Raw genomic sequence first — 24208 nt, 5'->3', positions numbered from 1 at the left:
TGCACTACGAATGCTGGCTCCTCCCACGACCAAAAGGTTGCATTTGGTCGTTTCTGAGATGGGCGTCCTTGGTTTCCATTATCACCGAAAATCAGAAACGACCAAGTCTAGGGACGACCATCTCTAAGGACGACCTAAATTTCAGGATTTGGGCATCCCCGACCGTATTATCGAAATGAAAGATGGACGTCCATCTTGTTTCGGTAATACGGGTTTCCCCGCCCCTTCACCGGGACATTTTGCTAGGACATCCTCAGCAAAACTTGGGCATCCCTTTTGATTATGCCCCTCCACGTGTGTTATTTGGGTTCTCGCCTCGCTCTTTATGTGGGCTTGGTTTATTGCATTCATCCTTTTATGTTTTTTTGTGATTTCTTTCTTTTTTTTGTTTTATATTGGATCCTGTACATAATTGATTTGCCTTATGAGTGTCTTGGTAGAAATGGTTTAAATGTGAAATAAAAATAAATAAATATAAGGGCCAAGGTGCACAGAACAGTCACTGTGAAACTAATTCATACAAGTGGTTAGGCCTGCATTTTCTAAATAAGCTCTTGCAAGAAGTTTCATAAATTTGTTTAACGCCCTCTTCTCTTCCCGTCTCTGCTTGCTGTTGGATGCATTGGTGATATTTTTTATTTTATTTATTTATTTTTTTTCATCACTCAGGTCCATTCCATTCCAAGGCAGATATTTTTTTTTAAACAGCTATTGATTCAGCAAACGTGCCTATGCAGGACACCGTCTGTTAAGAGCACCTCTGTAGAAAGGACACCTCTTCTAACTGCAGTAATATCCTTTGTTCAGGCTATCACCTTTCTGTGGCAAGATTAAGCGGCTCTTTTATCGGCCCAACGTAGCTGCCAACGGTAGTCCCATCCCGAGCGTGTGCCATTTCCGGAGGAAAAAGAAAAATCCCGGAAATGGCTTGCATGGTGATAACCTGGCGGTAATTGGGAATTGTCGCATGCTGCCCGGTTACCACCAAGTTAGCGCGGAAGCCCTTATCGCTACCTCAGTGGGTGGCAGTAAGGGCTCCCCGCCACATGGCCATTCGGTAAGAGTTCTTTTACCGCATGGCCGTGTGTTTCCGGGGGTTTTCTTACTGGTTGCGCCAAAAAGGGCCCTGGCACATGGGAAAAATGGCCCTCGCTGCTAGCGCAGGGCCCTTTTCCCCTCAGCTTGTTAAAAGGACCTCTAACAGGCTTATTTTCAAAAGTGATCGCTGGAGATCTTCTGACGTAAATCGGGAGATGGCCGGCGATCTCGCAAAAGTGGCGAAATCGGTATAATCGAAAGCTGCTTTTTTGACACCATCGCCACTTTCCTGTCGCCGCGCTGGCGAAAGTTCAAGGGGGCGTGTCAGCGGCAAAGCGAAGGCGGGACACGGGCGGGCATGGGCGTGGCTACCAGATGGCCGGCTTTTGCAGATAATGGGGAAAAAAAGCAACGTTAAGCAGTATTTCGCCGGGTTTACTTGGTCCTTTAATTTTCATGACCAACACTCAAAAAGGTGCCCCAATTGACCAGATGACCACCGGAGGGAATGGGGGATGACCTCCCCATACTCCCCCAGTAGTCACCAACCCCCTCCCACACTAAAAAAATAAAAATAAAACTTTTTTGCCAGCCTCAAATGTCATACCCAGCTCCCTGACAGCAGTATGCAAGTCCCTGGAGCGGTTTTTAATGGGTGCAGTGCACTTCAGGCAGGCAGACCCAGGTCCATCCCCCCCCCTACCTGTTACACTTATGGTGCTAAGTGTTGAGCCCTCCAAACCCCCCCAAAACCCACTGTACCCACATGTAGATGCCTTCCTTCACCCATAAGGACTATGCTAGTGGTGTACAGTTGTGGGGAGTGGGTTTTGGGGGAGGGGATTTGGGGGGCTCAGCACCTAAGGGAAGGGAGCTATGCACCTGGGAGTTATTTGTATATATTTTTTTAATTTGTAGAAGTGCCCCCTAGGGTGCCCGGTTGGTGTCCTGGCATGTCAGGGGGACCAGTGCACTACAAATGCTGACTCCTCCCATGACCAAATGCCTTGGATTTTGCCGGGTTTGAGATCGCCGGCATTTTTTTCCATTATCGCTGAAAAACAAAACCGGCCATCTCAAACCCGGTGAACTCTGGCATTTGGCCGGCCTAAACCGTATTATCGAAAAAAAAAGATGGCCGGCCATCTTTTTCAAAAATACAGTTCCGGCCAGCTGTTTTGCCGCCGCCAAAATAGATCGCCGGCGACGTTCGATTATGCCCCTCTAAGTTACCTGGTCTCCATTAGGGGGAAAGTTATCAACATGGGCTACCATTAAGATGGGTTACTTTACTACAAGTTGTGCTATTTTGGCAAAGGGTCTCCCTGCACTAAAATAGCATAACCTGTGGTACAATAACCCGTCTTAGTGATAGCCCACCTGGTCGATATTCAAAACAACTTAACTGTCCAGAAATGGTCGCTGACTCGTTAAATCACATGTTCAGGGCTATCCACTAATTTTCATTGGTACTTAACTGGTTATTAATACTGAAAATTAGTGGTTAACGCCTAAATGAAAACTGGCTATTTTGGGGGGAGTTCTGGAGACAGAATCAGCACTTGGCAGGTTAAGTGTCAATGTTCAGCACTTAACCAGCCATGGTAATTGCATAAATGGGACCACATAAAACACAGTCCTATCTGTATGCAGCAACCCATAGCCTGTTAAGTTCTTAATATCGACTTAACCAGCTCTGGCACCACATAAACCAGGTGTTCAGTGACGAAGCCCAGACATGGCCTGGCACTGAATATCTGGTCAGTAAAATACTCACTGCTGCCGTCTGAATATTTACCCCATGTTGATATCTTTCCCCCTTAGTGTCTTTAAATATTAGTTGCTCATAAAGACAAAAGGTATGTTTGTTTGTTTGTTTGTTTGTTTGTTACATTTATATCCCACATTTTCCCACCTATTTGCAGGCTCAATGTGGCTTACAAAGTACCCTAAAGGTGTTTGCCATTTCGGTTGATAACAAATACAAGATTGTGTTGTGGTCAAATGAGGTAGAAGTGAATCAGACATCAGGGATCAAGGGAAGAGGATAGTATGTTGATAAATGACTGGCTGTAACCCTTCGATGCATGAAGCTTTGGTGGCTCAGAACTCATTAAAATCATGAAGAAGCTCAGGTTTGGCTCCTCTACCTTTCTCATCATCTAATCTCAAAGTTTTACCCACAGATCATATAAACCTATTTCAAGTAGCCACGAAATACAGAACAACAAGAAGTGAAAACCCTGCAGAAGTCACGGACACAGGAAAAGTGTCATAAACCTCAGTTCATGATGCAGCCAAAGGACCTCACGGTCATCAGGAGGGCTCAAAGTGAGCCAAAAGGGTAGCCAGAGTGCTGGGGAATGTTAATTCGTTTTGGCAGTGTGTTTTTTTCTAGCAAAAAAGGTGCTGGTACTCAAATGCTAGGCCACCCTTCAGGGGTGGGATGATCAGTGAGGGACCCACCCCACAATGACCAGGCCCCCTGCAACCAGTCACAGAATCTGTGACAAGACAGAATTGCTCTGTAGAGCCTGAGCTCTTTCATTAAAACTTGGAGACCATGGGTAGGGTTACCATATGTCCGGATTTACCCGGACATCTCCTCTTTTTGAGGGTATGTCCGGGCAATCGGACGGGTTTTGCCAATCTGCCCGTTTGTCCGGATTTCTGGACAAACGGGCAGGCTGGCGGGTGGACGGCCTGCCTGCCAGCCTGCCCATTTGTCCAGAAATCCGGACAAATGGGCAGATTGCTAGCCTCCCCTCCCCTTACTTACTAGTGCCCTGGTGGTCTAGTGACCTCTTCCGCCTTCGGGACAGGAAATAGCCCCCTCTTTCCTGCCCGGAGCGCTGCCTTGCATGCATCATACCTGTTCCTGATCCTCGGAGCCGATTCAAAATGGCCACCGAGAGTTGAAGTGACCTCGCGAGACTTCAACTCTCGGTGGCCATTTTGACTCGGCGCCGAGGATCAGCAACAGGAAGGATGCATGCAGTGCAGCGCTCTGGGCAGGAAAGAGGGGGCTCTTTTCTGCCCTGAAGAGGTCACTAGACCACCAGGGCAATAATAAGGTAAGGGGAGGGGGGTGACGGGGAGGGGGGGCGACGGGGTATGTGATAGGGGGGAGGGGAAAATGTGACAGGGGGCGGAGTGAGGGTGTGACAGGGGCGGGGTGGGTGTGACGGGGGAGGGGTAGGGTGTGAAAGGGGGCGGGTGGGTGTGTGGTGGGGCGGGGCATGTGTCCTCCTTTTTGGGGGACAAAATATGGTAACCCTAACCATGGGTCAATTTTAGCAGACAATGGAAAAGGTGCCGGTACTCAGTACCCTCAAGTACCCCCTCAAAAAAAAGCCCTAGGTTTTTGAGCATAATTTCACTGAATGGTTTACTGTTTGTACTGCTGGCTTTACCCCTAGTGCATTGCTGGATGCATGGTTCCAGATTTCCCTTGGGAAACTGGAGGTACAAGTGCAGAGCTGTGCTGGGAGGAAAAGTAGGACTGGCTTTAACTTGTGGTGGCTGATTTGGAGCCCTTTGGTAACAGGACTGTCCCCATCTTCCCCCCCCCCCCCCCCCCCCCCCCCACACTCCTACCCCTCCAAAATAGCTCTATTTCCACAGTGAGAATCTATCTTCATTTCCTGTTAAGTTTTGTTGCTTTTCTGTGAAGTCCCTAAAAGTTATAATTAGCAGCTTTCTAAACGGTATCCTTACTAAGGCTTTCAGTACTGGCCACTATTACCCCCCCCCCCCCCCACCTCCCCCCTTAAATGCAGAGTTCCAGCAATCTCATTGGCCCTACAGACTGGTGTTGGAGACCAAATAGGCCCCTTCTATGAATGTGACAGATTTAGAAATCACATAGGCCTCTTCTCAAGATGTGACAGCTTTGGAGACCGCATAGGCTCTGCTCTTTCACCTGATGTGACAGCATGAGTGAAGGAGAGCAGTATACATACTTTCTAAAGGGTGTCATAATCTCACTAGCTCACATGCTACATCGTTTTTGCTTAATTTTCAGGCCGGGCAATAGAAAGGGTCACAGGCCTGCTTTAGCTCTCCCTTTAATTATCTTTCCCACCACATTGTTTATTCAAAGTATGTGAAAAAGTACACAGTACAGTCAAAGTGAGCACTGACTGGGTGACTCAGCAGCAGTACTGAATGCTATCATACAGAAGGTCTAGATTTGATTCTTGAACCTGTCCTTTGCTGGCTGGTGCTGGGGCTGCTGCAGAAGCAGCTTTCACACTCTCTGGGGGGAAAGGGAGTACCATTCATCCCTTTACCTGTGGTAAGGTTCAGAGGGTTCATGTGTGCCACTTCTAGATGGGGCCACGGTCCGTGGCCTAGGGCTGCAATATCTGGAATAGATAGAAAAGGAAAGGGGTAACAAAATTAGAGGAAAATTCCTGTGCAGTTGCAATTGAAGGTTTCTGACTGAGCTAGATGGCAAAAGGAGAAAGGAGGAACTGCCAGACCCTCCCCCAATAAAACATAAACAAAAAAAGAAACTGAAGCTTCAGTTTTGTCTCGGTGTTGTTGTATTCAAGAGAGGTCTGCAATATGTTATTTATTTATTTGCTAATATTTTTTTTGCCTGTGTTCCCGACAACCTCCAGAACAGGTTTCAGAAATTGCATTCATAAACATAAAACACAACTAGATGATAGAAACAGTCAAACAATTTCAAATTGACAGAAAACAGTTCAATGCAACAGTTCCGCAGCATAAATTACATAAATTCTAACAATCTTTCAAAAACAGATACGTTTTTACAGCTTTCTGAAAACCCTGAACGATAACACCAACGTTTAAAAAATGCAGACTTTGACAGAAACTTGTCGGACTGGCTGGAGAACTGGCTTTCAAAAGAACTAGCCCTGACTGACTCCACAGGCCACTTAGTTATCGAGAGGGCCCACAGAGTGGGGCGCCGAATGGAAAACTCACAACGCCCCAGAGTAGTAGTGGCAAAACTCATGAATTTTCGGCACAGAGTGGAAATACTACAAGGATTCCGCCAGAAAAGAGAGTCCTTGCGCTTTGAGGGGCAGAAGATAATGATTTTCCAAGACTTCTCTCAGAAGGTGCAAGAGCAGAGGCGGGCATTCCACCCGCTATGTGCGGAATTGGCACAAAAGAACATAAAATTTGCGCTGATGTATCCCGCACATTTGAAGATACGACATCAGGACACGTGGAAGCACTTTCAAAGCGTAACAGAGGCTCAGGCCTTTGCAACTGACCAAAAACTTGGTAAAAAGCCATGAGCGACATCAATGGAGGGCTGAAGCAAAAGATGCAGCATTATATGATTGAACAAAAGGTGACTGATAATAATTTGATTATTTGGACGAGGGCGGGGAATCCCTCTGCAAAATCCGGAATACTAGATCCGTAAGTAGCTTGCGGAGCAGAGAGGGGTAGAAGAGAGAAGGGAGACCAAAGGAGGGGGAGGGGATGGGGGAAAGGGGGGGGAACTCGTTCATGTATTGGTATAGTAGAGAGGGGACCTGGTTGTGGGTAAGAAGCAGTAGATGTAAAAGGGGGGCAATACAAAGCGAAAGACTGAGGTGGCATGGTGGGTTTCAGAGAACAGTAAAGACCACGATACTACATAAATTAGCCCAAGAAATAAAAACTCTGGGCAGGGTGGAGAGTAAATTAAAGAGAAAATCCAGAGAAGGTGAAAACCCATCTTATATTAAACAAGCAGCATTATGCCGGTCAGATTAGTGTCCTGGAACGTGGGGGGCATTAGTTCCCCCATAAAAAGATCTAAAATATTGACGGAATTAAAGCGACACAAAGCAGACATAGTGTGCCTACAAGAAACCCGACTAACAGAGGTAGAACATGCTAAATTAAAGAGATCCTGGGTAGGGGAGAGCTTTGCGGCGACTCCACAAGGTAGGAGAGGGGGAGTGGCGGTGTTGTTCAGGAAGGGGCTAAATTATAAGGCTCAAATGTTGGCTAAAGGGGTGCAAGGGAACTATATAATGCTGCAAGTGTGGTTACAAGGCATTGAATTTATCTTGGTGGGAATATATGGACCAACAACACATGACCCACAGTTTTATAAAACCATTATAGGTCACTGTTTGGGGAATCGCAATAAGCAGATGGTCATTATGGGAGACCTTAACATGGTAGCAGATCCCGAAATTGATTGCACGAACCCCGCATCCCAGCATTATGCGGGAAATAGAGTTCAGGAGTTTCGGGCCCTCTCTCAGGCGCTTGACCTCATAGATGTTTGGAGAACATTACATCCTGGGGAAAAAGATTTTACACATAGGTCCAGAGCTCACGGCACATTAGCCCGACTAGACTACATTTTAGTAGAACGCACAATGTTCCCTCAGGTAAGAACTGCAACTATTGGTCCCGAGGTGATTTCTGATCATGCGTTAATATGGATAGACTTGGAAGTATTGGCCAACAGGGGGGGAGGGAGAGGATGGCGCTTCCCAGCCCACCTGGCCATGGACCCCCAATTTCAAAAGCACAAAAGAAAAATGGGAGGACTATGCAGAGAATAATAAAGTACATGCACATAGCCAGCCCACGCTGTTTTGGTCCGCCTCGAAGGCAGTATTAAGGGGGGAAATTATCGCCTATTGTAGTCGTAAGCGGAAGATAAGGGCACAAGCCATACTAAATTTGGAGGAACAAATGAAAAGAGCCAAACAAAAACATATACAGCGCCCAACCCGAGTAACACTAGAAAATTTGAAAGCTGCGCAAGTGGCACTTAATACACTGTTACATGAGAGGGAGAACAAATCTGCACTGTATTACAAGTACAAATTGCAGAGATTCGGGAACCGACCAGGGAGACTCTTGGCACGGCTAGTTAAAAACTGGGGGGGATCTAGGTCAGTAGCGGCACTAAAGGACACACGTGGGAACATAATCACAGATGGGAAAGGAATCGGGAAAATGTTCACTGAATACTTTGCTAAGTTATACTCGGTAGAGCAGGGGCCGGCGACTAAACACCTCTCTGAGTACCTCAAGAATGCAGGACTAGATCAGATACCCCAAGAAGGATTAGATGGGTTAAACAGTCCAATAACATTATTGGAGATACAGAAGGCAGTGAAATCCCTAAAACGACACTCGGCACCGGGTCCAGATGGGTATTCTGGGGAATACTACAAAATGTTACCCCCAGACGCGCTGGCATCCCTTTTGGAATACTATGAAGAGATAGTAAACACCGGGGAATTTCCCCTGCATACAAATACGGCGCTTATCACAATGATCCCCAAACCCGGTAAACCGGCTGATGAAGTGGGCTCTTACAGGCCAATTTCACTGCTAAATTTAGATGTGAAGTTGCTAGCTAAGATTTTGGCTGAGAGATTGGCCCTGTGGCTGCCCATGCTTATAGGCCCAGAACAGGTGGGGTTTGTGCGGAGGCGACAGGCAACACATAATGTTAGGAAGTTACTACTTGCAATAGCCTCCTGTCACAACGTGGGAGAATCTGCTATGGTGATTAGTTTGGACGCAGAAAAGGCATTTGACCTCGTGAGGTGGGACTTCCTATTCTCAACATTAGAAAATATGGGCATACAGGGCTGGTTTGTACAAGCTGTGAAGGCTCTTTATTGTAATCCAGGGGCGAAGGTGATAGTAAATGGGATTAGTGAAGAGGAGTTTCTAATCGAGAAAGGAACAAGGCAAGGTTGCCCACTGTCGCCCTTGCTCTTTATATTGGCGCTAGAGCCGCTGTTAAGAGTGGTGAAAGCGGCAAAGAAAATTGAGGGAGTAAAGGTAGCAAATCAGGAGGTGAAGATACTAGCCTATGCAGATGATCTGATGATAACTTTAACAAATCCAGATCAATCAATGGAAGTACTGTTGAAAAACATAGATCAGTATGGCCAGTTATCAGGGTTCAAATTAAACAAAACTAAGTCCTATGTTCTCACACTGGGCCCAGAAACGCCGTCAGTTGTGGGTGGGACCATGCCATTACAGAGGACAAAAGAAGCACTTAAATACTTAGGAGTGCACATTCCCTCAGACCTCACAAAACTATATGACCAAAACATACGTCGAATGGTCAAAGATACTGAGTTGAGTCTTGCAACCTGGACTTCACTGCCACTCTCTCTGAAAGGAAGAATTGCATTATATAATATGGTGATTATTCCTAGATGGTTGTATGTATTGCAGACAGTACCAATATATTTAAGAAGGTCAGATGAGAAAAAACTGAATGCACTGATACAGCGATTCTTGTGGCAGGGAAAGAGAGCGCGCCTTTCAATAGAGTCATTGCAAATCCCGGTGGAGCATGGGGGGCTGGGACTGCTTAGTATAAGATATTTCAATGTGGCATGCGGCATGAGACACATAAATGATTGGTTCAGAAATACCCAAGAATATTCCAATACAGGCTTAGAATTACAATTAACGCCGGGGGTACATTTTAGTAATTATTTGCACGGGACGGGAGCCCGTATTCCAGCCGAATTGAGAGACACTGGTATTATGCAGACGGCCCGGGCAGCATGGAGATGGGTCTGTCGTATGCACAAATTTGCCCCAAAAGCAACCCCATTCCTCCCTATATGTGATAACGTGGCATTTATCCCAGGGCAGCTATACTCAGTCTTTCGCAGATGGGAGAGAAGGGGAATAAAGTATGTATTGCAAGTGGTTACAGAGGAGGGACGCATGAAACCCTTCTCAGTTTTGAAGGAGGAATTTACATTGCCAGATACAGAGATTTTTTACTATGCTCAGTTAAAACACTATGTAACATCATTACGTTGGGAACATTTGGCAGAGGATGTCCAGGAAGAACTCTCGGCAGCCCTATCACTGGAATCACAGCAGAAAGTGCCTCTATCCTTTTATCATAAGCACATCAGAGATACAATGCCAGAACCAAACTACAAAAAATTGGAGGCTGACTGGCAACAAGACTTGAAAGTTAACATAACGACAGAAATAATTAAGACATTTGTCTTGTCCATACCCAAACGCTCGGTCTGGGTGGGCCACTGGGAACAACAGTATAAATTTGCTTTCCGTCTTTATATACCACCCCGAAGAGCTTTTTATATGGGACTCTCGCCATGGGGAGAGTGTCCCAAATGTAGATCAGATGGCGCAACATTGGGCCACATGTTTTGGTCCTGTGATGGAATCCAAAAATTCTGGAAAAATTTGGTACAGAATATATCCACTTTATGGCGAAAACAGTGGGAATGTGAACCAAGGTTATTATTTGGTCAATTTAAAATTAGAAACCCGATTCCAAAAGGATATAAAAGCTTCATTAATAAAGCTGTGGTGGTCGCCAGACAAGTCATACTGAAAGAATGGCTGACGCACAAATATCCTACAGTGACACAATGGCGCACGCAGATGATGCACTTAATGCGTATGGAACGAATAGGAATCAAGGATATGAACTCGAGTGCAGGCGAAGAATTACAACAGATATGGTCCCCCTTCTGGAACACTTTGTCAGCTCCAGCCAGGAGTTACCTCTTGAACTTATAGAGTCTTAAAACAGAGGACGAGAGGGAGGGAGGGAAGGTTAGGGAGGGGGGAAGGGGATGGGGAGAGTTGATTTAAATACAAATTAGAGGAATTAGGGACGGGGTTGGGATGTTTGGGGATACAAAGAAAAATTCATTGACTGTGGAGTGCGGACAGATTTTCTTGTACTCGAATAGTGTTCATGTTGAAATGTTATGCTTGTTTATGTTGGTCTCTCAGTCAATAAAAACAGATTTAAACATAAAAAATGCAGACTTTACGAACAGGTAGCTAATGCAATGCAGAAAAGATAAGCATAATATGGTCTAACAGCCACATTTTGGAGGTTGGAGTTGCTTCACACTCTTTTTAGGCAGCCCCACAAACAATATGTTGCAGTAATCATTGCATGAAATTACATAACCATAAAGCAATTGGGCAAAATCAGGCTCTGTAAAATAATAATAGCGTGTGAACCCTTGCTGCCAAGTAAATAGGTGGCGGTATGGGCTCAGGCAGAAAATAGCCACACGCTACTTTTAATACTAGCACACGGCCATTTACTGCCCCATTTTAAAAAGTCCTTTTTCTCTGCCACAGTAAAAAATGGCCCAGCACACACCAATTTCACACATCCAGACTAGCGTAGGCCACTTTTTACTGCAGCTTAGTAAAAGGGTCCCTTAATCCTTTGCTACTATAGTACAGAAGATGAGCAAAATGGCACAGTAGAAGAAAATGAATGCAATGGCATGATCAACTCCTAGGGCAAAACTTGAAATTGGTTACAAAAACTGAGGGACGGAGGATTAGAAGGACCTTCTGGCACCACTTGAGATTCTGTGCACGCATTCAGAGTGGAACTGTGCTGTGGAGAAATTATAGGCCACCCGAAAGCCATACCAAACAATTCTACAGGCATACCACAGAGAGATTCCACACGTCCAGCTGTCTGTCCAGTATACTTTGCTTGGAGGAAGAAGGTGGTAAGTACACCTTTCAGAAGATGATCTGTAGCAGGGATGGAAGATTTTTAAATTTTGGGGCTTAGGAGCAGATGAGAAGTAGGGGGTTATTCACAATGCACAAAATTGTACGGCATGGATGTGCTTCTACATCTTACCACAACTTTGCTGTAGCTAATTGACTAACCTGTCATCAAGGACAGGCTCAGCCAGTCCTGGTTTAGTCCCCATTGAATCTATGGACTTCCTGGATTTCTTAGTTTAGATATAATTACAATGTTCCTGTCTCCATAGAGATGCAATGAGGGCAAAATTAAGACGATCAATCTTTTCCTGATGATCTGGAGCCAGTTAGTAACCGTAGTTACTGGCCTGCAGCAACTGCATTGATTTATGACAAATAGGGGGACAATATCGAAAGCCTGTTTTGTAGCCCAACCTTAACTTATGCTGTAATAACAGTAGCAAAAGTTATTTTTCTAAATGTGAAAGGGGGATTCCCTAGTTATTTCCGTGGCAGGCCTGCCTGACATGAGAAGTGTAGGTTTGATGTGTTGCTTCCCTAGAGATGAGGGTCACTTCACATCGAGTTTACTAGGAGTCCAGTTGTAAAGTTTTCTTCAAGCAACAGAAATGGCCTTGTCCCATCTCCTAATTCCAACCCCTGTTCACCTCCTTTCCTTCATCTGTGCTTTGAGGCTTGTTAATAATATTAAAAATAATATTAAAAATAAAAACACAACATCTCCCGTGAACATGTCTCTCATCTACCCAATTCAAAAAAGGGGAAGGGGGAAGGGAAATGTGATTTGATATACTGCCTTTCTGAGGTGGTTTTTTTTTTTTTTTGCAACTACATTCAAAGTGGTTTACATATATTCAGGTACTTATTTTGTACCAGGGGCAATGGAGGGTTAAGTGACTTGCCTAGAGTCACAAGGAGCTGCAGTAGGAATTGAACTCGGTTCCCCAGGATCAAAGTCCACTGCTCTAACCACTAAGCTACTCCTAGAGGGGGCTGCAAGGTTATTAACTCGCTTGAGTCATTGAAATAAAACTCAGATCACAACATTTGATGTACTATCTGGACAATTGTAATAATTAGTCAAAGATCCATAAGTTAAAAAACAAATATATTGTAGATCTCTAATGTGTTACTTTTCAGTGTTGTACTCTTGATCAGTGGCATTACCATGGGGGACCTGGGCCCCTCAAATTGGATTCAACCCCCCCCCCCCCCCCCCCCCATCTTCTGGTTTGGCTGGCGGGGGTCCCTAAGCCCCATCAGCAGAAACCTTCCTCCAGCGCTGTTTGCCACTGTGCTACCTGCATTACTTCCCCACCCTCTGAACGCATGCTCAATTTCATTAAAACTGAGCACGTGTACTGCAGGGGGATACAGGGCAGGTGGCGTGTGGCAGCAAACAGCACTGAAGGAAGGATTCTGCTGGCAGGGCTTGGGGACCCCCACCAGCCCAGGTATGTTGGGTTGTGGTGGGAGCAGAGAGCAGCAGGGAAGCGGGACAAGATGTGCCTCCCCCCCCCCCCCCCACACACACACACACATGCTTTGAGCTCAGGCCCCCCTCCCAAAATTGAGGGCTGGCTACACGCCTTCTCATGATGTATTTAATCTCTAATTGGATAGCAGCAATTATGTGACAGGTAATGCCTCCAAATGGTTTTTGTGCGTACCGTGACTAGGGCTTACTCTAACAGTGATCTGGGCTCCTGGGCAATAAGGATCATGAACCACCCCTAACCTCCCATCCAACAGAGATTACTGCTTCTGCATCAGTCCTAATATTTCTACAGTCCTAATATTTCTAAAGCTCATAAAATCATTAAATCAACCTGGTGGTGCATCTGGGGTATAAATTTGAAAAGATATGCTTATTGTTTTGCTTTCTAAATGCTGCTGCGGCTCTAGGGCAGTGATTCCCAACCTTTTTTTTCAGTTAGGATACATCGAATGGGTGTTGCTGGTGTATGTGACCCTCACAGACCTTCAAACTGGCACAGTATAGCAGTATTTGTGAGGTAAATGTAAACATGCGCTGCATCCACAAAAATCCAGCCTCTCTCCAACAAAAAGTGCAGATCAGAACTAGCACATTTCTCCATGGAAGTCATCATACAAAAAATATTCTGATTCTCATGTCATTTGAGTAATACACCTACTACTGGGAAAAACAGTGGGACTGCAAAAGAGAAACTACATGCAAACAGAATACTGCACCTCGGTCACACAAAACACAGACAGAGCAAGGGATCACAAATTAGAAATATGAAGACAAAAATTGAACCGGGAACCTCAAGAAGTCAAACTCAGCATTGCAACACTGAAGAAATAAAAACAGATATACATTTCTTCTTGTACTGACACAACACAAAGACATTGGCAATGCACATTTCCCAAAACTAGTGTATTCCAACCCCCTATGACCTCTCCCACATAGTTCTTCCATTCCCTTTAACTTCCCTCTCTCTCTCTCTCTCTCTTTCGCCACCTTTATAGCCCATCTCCTTCTTCTCTCTCTCTTTCTATCTCCCTCCCACCCTTTTAGCCTGACATCTCCTTGTCTTCCTTCCCACTCCTAACATCTCCCTATCTCATTTCCCTCCTGCTCCCACCCATGGTCCAGCATCTTTCCTTCTCTCTCCCCCTCGCACCATGGTCCAGCATCTGGCCCCCTCTCTTTCCTGCCATCCTTCTTCCCACACCTGTTGTCCAACATCGCTCCATCTCTCTTCCCTCCTTCCCTGCCCCTGGGGTTCAAAATCTCTCCCTTTCTCGTCCCTCCTTCCAGTGTATCTCCTTCCTTCCCATCTGCCCCAGGTCCATCACCTCTCCCTGCCTCTCGCTGTCCAGCATCTTTACTTCCCTTCCCTCTGCTCTTGGGTTCATTTCTTTCCCTCTCTCTTCTCTCCTTCCATCCACTTTGCCCTGGGTCCAGCTTCTCTTCCTAACTCCTCTCCACCCCAGAAGCCATCATCTCTCCATCTCTCTTCCCTCCTTCTCTCCCTCTCTCCTATTGTCCAGCAGCTTTCCCTCTGCCCTGGATCCAACATTTCTCTCTCTCGCTTTCCTCTGCCCCCAGGTCTGGCATCTCCCCCTCTCTCCTTCCCATTGTCCAGCATCTCTTCTTTCCTCTCCCTCCCTACTCATGGTCCCAGCATTTGCCACTCTCTTCCTCTAACCTCCCCCACAAATATACCTTAAATGTGTCTTTCCCTGTAGAGAATTCACATATACTGCCTGTGGCTAGTTCCAGAACCTTCCCTCTTCTGTGTCCCACCCTCCTCTGATGTAACTTTCTGTTTCTGCATGAGTGGAATCATAAAAAATAATCACACATAGCACAGAATAATCATTTTTTTACTGACACTGCTATTAGCAATAATGTTTTTGTGTTTTTTTTCTCCTCTAACATTTTATTAGTTTTTTCTTGCACTACATTTGTTATCAATGGGAATAAGAATGTCCCAGGTGAAAAACGAATTTATTCTCTACCATTCTGTCAGGCCCAGTGTTTTTCTGGTACAATAATATTATAAGGGTGAGTATTACATTCAACTTAGGACAAAAAAATAACATCTCTCTTCTTATCTCATTGGATCTCTCATCTGCTTTGACGTTGTAGACCATTCTCTTCTTCTTATTCGTCTTTCTGATATTGTGATTTCTATTACAGTTTTGGCTTGGTTCTTTTCTTTCTTATCTGGACATAATTTTTCTATCTCTTTAGGATCTTCGGTTTCAGACCCTATTCCTCTTCTCTGTGGTGTCCCACAAGGCTCTGTTCTATCTCAGTCCACTTGCATCTCTTCTTAACGTTAACTTCTACATCTATACTGATTATGTTCTTTTAGTTTTTCCCTTTTCACTATTTCAGATTGACCTGGCTCCTGTACAATCTTGTCTTGGTACTATTCAGTCCTAGCTTTCAGAACTTAGATTTATTTTAAATTCAGTTAAAGCTACTGCATGATAGTTTACCAGCTATCAACCAATCCCTTCTGTCTCCCTTAATTTTTTGCAATAAATCAGTTCTACCTGTTCTATTGTTTCCGTTATCTGGGTGTTATCCTAGATTAACAACTATTTTTTGCTCAGCACATTTCTTCTGTTCTTAAATTGGGTTTCTGTTCTTTGCGTAGGCTTCATTCTCTTTGTTCTTATTTTGCCTCATTACATACATTGGTGCATGCTTTCATAATTTGTGAACTTGATTACTGCAACTCTGTTTTCACAGGTCTTCCAAACTCGCAATTAAAAAGACTCAGAGCGTTTTACAATTCCACTGCCCATTTTCTTTGTAGAGCTAGACGCTCTGACCATGTCCCTCCCCGATTTTTTCGACTGCACTGGCTTCCCTTTTCTTTCAGTTCCTTTTTTAAAATTCTTTGTCTGGTCCACAAATCTTAGCACACTGGTCTTCCGTCCTTTCTTTCTTCCTCGATAATTTCTTACACCCCTACAAGGTCTTTGCATTCACTTGATTCACACAGTTTAGTACTTCCTACACCTAAATTAGCCCAGAATCCACATGTCACTCGGCTTTCTGTTTTCTTGGTCCTAAACTCTGGAACGATTTACCCTCCTCTATCCATTCTGAATCTTCTTTTAAGAAGTTCAAAATCTTACTTAAAACCCATTACTTTTCTGCTACTTTTGGAGAGGTTCAGTAATGATATTTTTTTCTTGACTGGGGATACTGTATGAATAATGTATGAATTTTTAAGGATGTATGTTTCTGGCTTGTTTGTTTTCCTTCCTATCTCAATGGAATTCATATTTTCTTCTCTTTTCTCTCTCTGTTTTTTTATTTTGTGTTTTTAGTGTATTTTTTTGTAAACCGCCCTGACCTATTCATTCAGAAAGGTTCCTGCCCAGCTAAATCTCACTGAGCTATTAGGACAGCTATCGGACAGAATCTGGTTAACTTCTGGGTTGCCACATATACCCAGGTATTCATTGTTGGAGGCCAGACATACCCTGGCATTGAATATCTGGGGTTAACTCAGCCCGTAGCTGTAAGCAGCTTCCAAGCCACTTACCACCATGTTTATACAATTTCCAGTGGATGAGACATACTACCATATGCGACTGTCTCTGGGAAAAGGTGATGAAAGTAGCAGAGCCAAAAAGGTTATAATGAGGATATTATAATGCCTTTGTATCGCTCCATGGTGCGACCGCACCTCGAATATTGTGTCCAATTCTGGTCGCCGCATCTCAAAAAAGATATAGTGGAATTAGAAAAGGTGCAGAGAAGGGTGATGAAAATGATAAAGGGGATGGGACGACTTCCCTATGAGGAAAGGCTAAAGCGGCTAGGGCTCTTGAGCTTGGAGAAAAGGCGGCTGAGGGGAGATATGATAGAGGTCTATAAAATAATGAATGGAGTTGAGCAGGTAGATGTGAAGCATCTGTTCACGCTTTCCAAAAATACTAGGACTAGGGGGTATGCGATGAAGCTACAATGTAGTAAATTTAAACGAATTGGAGAAAATTTTTCATAACTCAACGTGTAATTAAACTCTGGAATTTGTTGCCAGAGAATGTGGTAAAGGCTGTTAGTTTAGCGGAGTTTTAAAAAGGTTTGGTCGGCTTTCTAAAGGAAAAGTCCATAGACCGTTATTAAATGGACTTGGGGAAAATCCACTATTTCTGGGATAAGCAGTATAAAATGTTTTGTACATTTTGGGGATCTTGCCAGGTATTTGTGACCTGGATTGGCCACTGTTGGAAACAGGATGTTGGGCTCGATGGACCTTTGGTCTTTCCCAGTATGGCAATACTTATGCACTTATGTAAGGTTGAGAACAGTTGATCTTTCATGTCATGGGTCCATAAGCAGTATGAAAATGTTACATGTTTGAACTTCTGTAACTTTTTTTTTTTCACATAAAATAATGGGGTTTGTACAAATTGTTTGCTCCAACAGAATTCATTAAAACCTCATGTTTTGTTTCTGGTGACTTTAGTCACTTTTTCCCAGAGATGGTCACATATTGTGCCTTTCAGTTTACATGTTTCCTGACATTAACAGATGACATCCAACGACGAGCTGTGTAACCATTTCCACTGCAGTGGTACACAATCTGCATTTGTCTATTTGTTTTGTCTTTCTTTCTATGCTGGCCATCTTGTCTACAGTCCACTGGCCTATGCTACAGTTATCAATCTCTCATCTTTTTGGATTTAACTTCACCTCTCCATAACCATTCTGGACAGTGATTCCCAAACCTGATCCTGGAGGCACCCCAGTCGGTCAGGTTTTCAGGATATCCACAATAAATATTAATGAGAGAGATTTGCATGCAGTGCTGGCTCTCATGAATATTCATTGTGGATATCCTAAAAACCTTGACTGGCTGGGGTGCCTCCCGGACCAGGCTTGGGAACCACTGGTCTAGGCGGTACACTTACTCATGTCAAAACACATTTTTTTGGTGGGGGGAGGTGGTCCTTGATAAAACTCTAAACAGATAGTACTGTATCAAAGTTCCTTTGCTTCATCTTTCAGGTGACTAGAAGATTGTATTTGGTGTAATAGATACTCTATGATGCACTTAGGGAGTAGAAATCCACTGGAGACGTACGTGTTAGGCGGTGAGAGTCTGATATGTACAGGCAGGGAGAGGGATCTTGGGGTGATAGTATCTGAGGATCCAAAGGCGACGAATCAGTGTGACAAGGCGGTGGCCATAGCCAGAAGGTTGCTAGGCTGTATAGAGAGAGGTGTAACCAGCAGAAGAAAGGAGGTGTTGATGCCCCTGTACAAGTCATTGGTGAGGCCCCACCTGGAGTATTGAGTCCAAAAAAGTAACACAAACCAATGGGAGCAACTCCGCTCAATTGTCAAACACCAAGTCCAAAAAGTTATAACAGACTTTCCCTCTAAGAAACAAGGCTGATGACGGTTAAAATGTCCAAATTACAGAAGAGTCACATCATGGATAGCAAAAGCACAAGCATCACACATAGAACTGTACCTCTGCTCCTCCCCTCCCCCTCCTTTTATTGTACATTGTACACTTGTTCAGTTTTGGAGGCCATATCTTGCTAAGGATGTACAAAGAATTGAAGCGGTGCAAAGAAAAGCTACAAAAATGGTATGGGATTTGCGTTACAAGATGTACAAGGAGAGACTTGCTGACATGAACATGTATACCCTGGAGGAAAGGAGGAACAGGGGTGATATGATACAGACGTTCAAATATTTGAAAGGTATTAATCCGCAAACGAACCTATTCCAGAGACGGGAAGGCGGTAGAACTAGAGGACATGAAATGAGGTTGAAGGGGGGTAGACTCAAGAAAAAATGTCAGGAAGTACTTTTTCACGGAAAGAGTGGTGGATACTTGGAATGCCCTCCCAAGGGAGGTGGTGAAGATGAAAACAGTAACGGAATTAAAAAATGCGTGGGATAAACATAAACGAATCCTGTTCAGAAGGAATGGCTCCTCAGAAGCTTAGCAGAGATTAGGTGGCAGCACAGGTGGTTGGGTGGCGGGGCTAGTGGTTGGGAGGCGGGGCTAGTGGTTGGGAGGCGGGGCTAGTGCTGGGCAGACTTCTATGGTCGGTGCCCTGAAAATGGCAGATACAAATCAAGGTCAGGTATACATATAAAGTAGCACATATGAGTTTATCTTGTTGGGCAGACTGGATAGGCAGTACAGGTCTTTTTCTGCCATCACCTACTATGTTACTATTTATTGTGTGAAGGTGACCAAATAGCTCAGTCACAGGCTCCTCCCTCAGGAAATTGAAGGGGGTTTTTTTTGAGGTTGTGGTTTCTCTCTAAAGCATTCTTGCTGCAGGTGATATTTTCTTTAGGTTCTGATCTTCCTCCTTCTTTATCTTACAGTGATGGGTGTCTCCACTTTCTTTTCCCTTTTATGTTTAGTTTATTTTGGATTTTGCTCATATCTTTTTCAGCAGTAGCTCAAGGTGAGTTATATTCAGGTATACGAAGCATTTGCCTGTCAGACTCACAGTCTAATTTTGTACCTTGAGGCAAAGAAGGTTTAAATGACTTACCCACAATCACAAGTGAGCCACAGTGGGATCTGAGCCAGGCTCCCCTGGATATCAAGCTTAGTGTTCTAACCCCTAGGCCTATTCCTCCAATTGCTGTAGCATCTTTGGTATTGCTTGTTGTACTATTCATTCCTCATCTCCTGCCTCCTGTTGTTTTCATGTCTATCATTAATTCTGTATGTGTTGTGTTTGGGTGTTTTTGTTATATCCTGCTACTACTTTTGGATTCTGTACACTGCCCTGGTGTTTTGTGACAAAGGGTGGATGGACAATAACAAATGAGAAGAAGTAAATAGGGTAAGCCAGGCCTGCACTTATCACTGCTGTGTGCATGGAGCTTTCCCTCTGATTTGCAATCCATGTCTAAGGCCAGACACTAGCCTACATAAGGAGAATTTGTACCTGTGCATTGAGTGCAGTCAGTGTGCAGTACACTCTAACCATTAAGTAGCCTAATGGTTAGAGTAGTGGGCCAGGGTTCAAATCCCACTGCGGCTCTTTGTGATACAATACAACTGAATTTATATTCCGCTATATACCAACTAAGGATCAAAATATTTTATTAGTTTTCAATATACACCAATATCAAGGAATAGACATTGAAAAGAGAAAAGGGAATACAAAAGGAAAGAAAAAAAAAATATATATATATATATATATATATATATATATATATATATATAAATTGTCCTGATGTCTGACATGAAGGTCCTTTATGATGGGCTAGGATTCTGTCTGAGTATATTGAAGGTAGTTTTCCAGAGGAGACCAGGTTTTTTTTGTGGAAATTGTCATCCGAGACTTCTCTGCCATGGCAAACTCAAGCTTCTGGTGTTGTAGAACTGTATTCCACCAAAAATGAACATTCAATAGTTGTGCAGATTTCCAGTTCTGTAAAATTTGCTTTTGAGCAATAGTAAGGAGAATGTCTAGCAATTTTGCTTGTGATTTTGGCAATGCAAGAGATTGAGATGTAGATTTGAAGATAATGATGGAATAAGACAGATCTTCAGCTATAGATAGGATCTTTTGGATGATGTTACATACTGTCTTCCAGAAAGCAACCAACTAAGGATCAATGCGGATTCCATTTTAAATAACAACTAGGAAATACAAAATCCAATAAACAAGTCACTTAACCCTCCATTGCTTTACCCCCAATATTTAAACTCCACACCCTGTCTTGCTTTAAAACACTGACCACAAGATTTAAACTTACACTTGGATTTTGGCACCTGGCTGTACCTGTATACAGTGCTGAATATCTCTCTATATAAAAGGCAAAACCAACGTTCTATGAAGCCTCCAGCCGGAAGTGTGAAGGGGGCGAGATATCCGGTTTCCCTATGAGTGTCTGCCCCACCCTCTCTGTAACACAGTCAGTGAAGGAAAACAGCAGAGCACGAAATCAAATCGCTGGCTCTGTAACAGTGAAGGACTCAGAGGGGGGAGGGGAGAGAGGCCAGAGGGCAGGGACACACACACTCCCACATGCACACAGAAGAAAACATTGCTAGCCCCCGTTTCATTTGCATCAGAAACGGGGCTTTTTTACTAGTTTAGATATAAAGCAGCTGCTGGCGATTATCCTGGTCTTGCCAATACTCAGCACTGATAACTATCTGCAAAAGTTACAACAACTAATTTGTTGTCCTATCCTGTCCAAACAGTTATCCGGCTACTGTTGCCAAATATCAGATACCCAGATAACTTCCCATTGCAACCTGGCTCCACCCCTGGACTGCCATGGCACTATCCGAAAAAGCTAAGTGGTATGTAAAATTTGAATAAACATAAACTTACTTAATAGCAGGGCAGACTGACAATTCGGGCAACTGAGCAATGCCTGAGGGCCCTGTACCTCCTCCCCGCATGACCAAGATTTCTCTCCCCTCCTTCCCCAGGTCTGGCACTCCCCCTCTCTCTTACCCCCTTCCCCACTGCAGAATTTCCCCTATCTCTGACAGCACCCCCCCCCCCCCCTACACACACACACACACATATTTACCTCAAAAGTTCCTTTCTTCATACAGGGCCCTGGCACAGGCTGTCTGCCACTGACCAGCCTTCTCTCTGCCGCAGCCCACCCATAACTTCCTGCTTCCGCAAGGGCGGGCCACAACAGAGAGAAGGTTCTGGTCAGCAGCAGACATCCTATGTCGGGGCCCTGTAGAGAGAAAGGAACTTTTGAAGTAAATGTGGCGGTGGCGGCGGACAGGTGAGAGCTGAACCTGGAGATGGAGGACAGGGTGGAGATGCTGGCCTCCAGCGGGAGAGAGATTTTGGGCCTGTGTAAGGGAGGGAGAGGGGCAGAGATGTTGGGCCCGGTTGTGGAGGAAGGGGCAGAGATGGTGCACCCAGGGGGTGGGAGAAAGAATGAGAGGGAGAGATGTTGCATGGGGGAGGGGGGGAGAAAGATGTTGGATCTGGAGACGGGGAAAGATGTGGGACCCAGGGTGGACCCATGACTCTTATTGCCCAGGGGCCTAGATCCCTGTCAGTCTGCCCCTGCTTAATTGTACCAAGGCAGTCAGACATTCAGTAAATATTTTCAGCAGCATTATTCAGATAATGCTGCTGAAGATCAGAGGATGGCCCCAGTGAGCAGCTCCTATCTGGGAGGGAGGTGTACCCACCCAGATAAGTGCCACTGAATATCAAGCCATTAGGCTGAATGTAACTGATACTGAAGTACTAAACCCAAATCCAAATTTGTCCCGTAGAGGGCAAAATCCCTTTAGGACCTCTGACCTTACGTGCTTGATTTGCACAACTTCCAGGCACAGGTTGGAAAATCAGATCTGGCTTTCCTATTCCTCTACTATGCGGAACATCAGACTACTTAAGAAATTGAGACTGGCTTTCATAAACATGAACAAGATAAGTTATGGGTTTTGAAAAAGTGTGAACACTATCCGCACAATATTTAAAACCATTTAACCGGCCACTTAAATGGCACTTAACCGGCTATCTGGCAATATTCAGTGGGAGATCACCAGTTATTTCCTGCTGAATATTGCCAGCTAGCACTTAGCAGATAACTGGTTATATCAGGCAATATAATTGCCTATCCACTAATATTCAGCACATTGCTGGCTAAATTTGGCAGTCAAATTAGGCTGCTGAAGTAGCAGGTATATCTTTGGCCAGTTTACATTTAACTGGCCAGCACTGAATATTAACTTGGCCAGAAAATAAACCGGATATTCAAAGCTGGTCACTGGAAAGGGCCTGGCATTGAATACCCAGGCTCAGCACCAACCATGTAAGTCAGCCCGGCTAACTCCCACGGTTTGAATACCGGCCCCTATATTTGCACAGCGCATTGATGAAAAGTAGCTTGTATCGTACACAGAAGTAGTCTATATACATTTTTGGAACACTATCGAGTTCTCATTTTGTCAGATGGAGGGTAGTAGAGTTTCTTAATGATCTGTGATTAAAGAGCATCAGTATTTGAGCAGATACTGCTGTAATTGTGAGCATTTTATACTGAAGTCTTTTTTTCTCCAATGTTTTTTGTTTGTTATTGAATTATTTGCTACTTGAATATTGAGAGCCTTTAGTGCTCCGAATTTTTTAGTGATTTTTTTTTTGTAATGTTGATTTTCTAGAATTTTCACTCAATGCTAGTGATCTATTAGTTGACCCTCTACTATGGAGGAAGGCATAATGTCTCCTGTGCCTGCCAGCCTCACACATCGCTAATGAGTGAGGGTTTTATAGGTTTCATTATTTCTGCAATTTATTAAGATTAGGAATTGGATAGCACTCATTGTTCATCACTACCATTTATCCCACTGTCTCTTTTCGCAGCTGTACATGGTGAGGCAGCAGAGCATGGCGAGACTGGAGAAGCCCCAAAACCCAGTGCCATGGAGGAGAATAGAGTGATCGAAGGCTCAAATGTCACATCTATGCTGCCGCCAACCACAGGAGCTACTGGACAACCTTTCCTCCCACCTGCCAGCATGGACCAGGCCTCAGCAGGAAACATGTGGAGAATCCAGATCAATGGAGACAGGCAGCAAAGTAGGTATTGGTCATATCTGCATCCTGCGACACCTTATGAGCCCTTCCCGTTTAGTATTATTCTTCTCAAAACTTCTCATCTGGCAGCCATCACGACATGGCCCCATCCCTTCCTTTATCCCACACAGTTCATTTCAGGTAGTCATCATGGCATGTCCTCTCTCCTTAGTCCTCAGGCTCTGTTTAGGAAATCATTATGTAGAGTCTCCCTTTTTACTCCTCCTAGCACTCATCAGGTAGTCATCTTGCACAGCCTTTCACCTCTATCTTCTGTGTTATAGATCACCTCAATTGATTCACAAATCAATTCTCCAGTTTCCCTTTAGTCGCTTTTTTTAAGAAATTAACTTGAAGATGCCAGCTTATTGGGGGGGTGGGGGGGGGCTATCCTGAAAGTTGAGTGACTCTGTGGTAACTCAGGTTTGATTCTCAGAAGCTCTGTAAAGATACATGATACATATAAGAGACAATCCCTGCTCATGAAGCTTACAATCTGGTCGCTGTATCTCAAAAAAGATATAGCGGAATTAGAAAAGGTTCAAAGAAGAGCGACCAAAATGATAAAGGGGATAGAACACCTCTCGTATGAAGAAAGGCTAAAGAGGTTAAGACT

At 44.4% G+C, this 24208-nt stretch overlaps 1 protein-coding gene across 1 annotated transcript in view; it reads left to right on the top strand.

The window, feature by feature from the left end:
* LOC115465845 (zinc finger E-box-binding homeobox 2-like) overlaps positions 1 to 24208 on the top strand; it is a 220190-nt gene that overhangs the window by 148755 nt on the left and 47227 nt on the right. Inside the window, exon 2 of the mRNA XM_030196628.1 lies at positions 23380 to 23595. The gene's annotated coding sequence lies outside the window, so the exon portion shown is untranslated. The remainder of the gene's footprint in view (positions 1 to 23379; positions 23596 to 24208) is intronic.

The sequence above is a fragment of the Microcaecilia unicolor genome, chromosome 3, assembly GCF_901765095.1.
Source record: "Microcaecilia unicolor chromosome 3, aMicUni1.1, whole genome shotgun sequence".
Classification (NCBI taxonomy): Eukaryota; Metazoa; Chordata; class Amphibia; order Gymnophiona; family Siphonopidae; genus Microcaecilia; species Microcaecilia unicolor.
The sequence above is the reverse complement of the archived record's forward strand: the minus strand, read 5'-3'. Positions and strand labels throughout refer to the sequence as shown.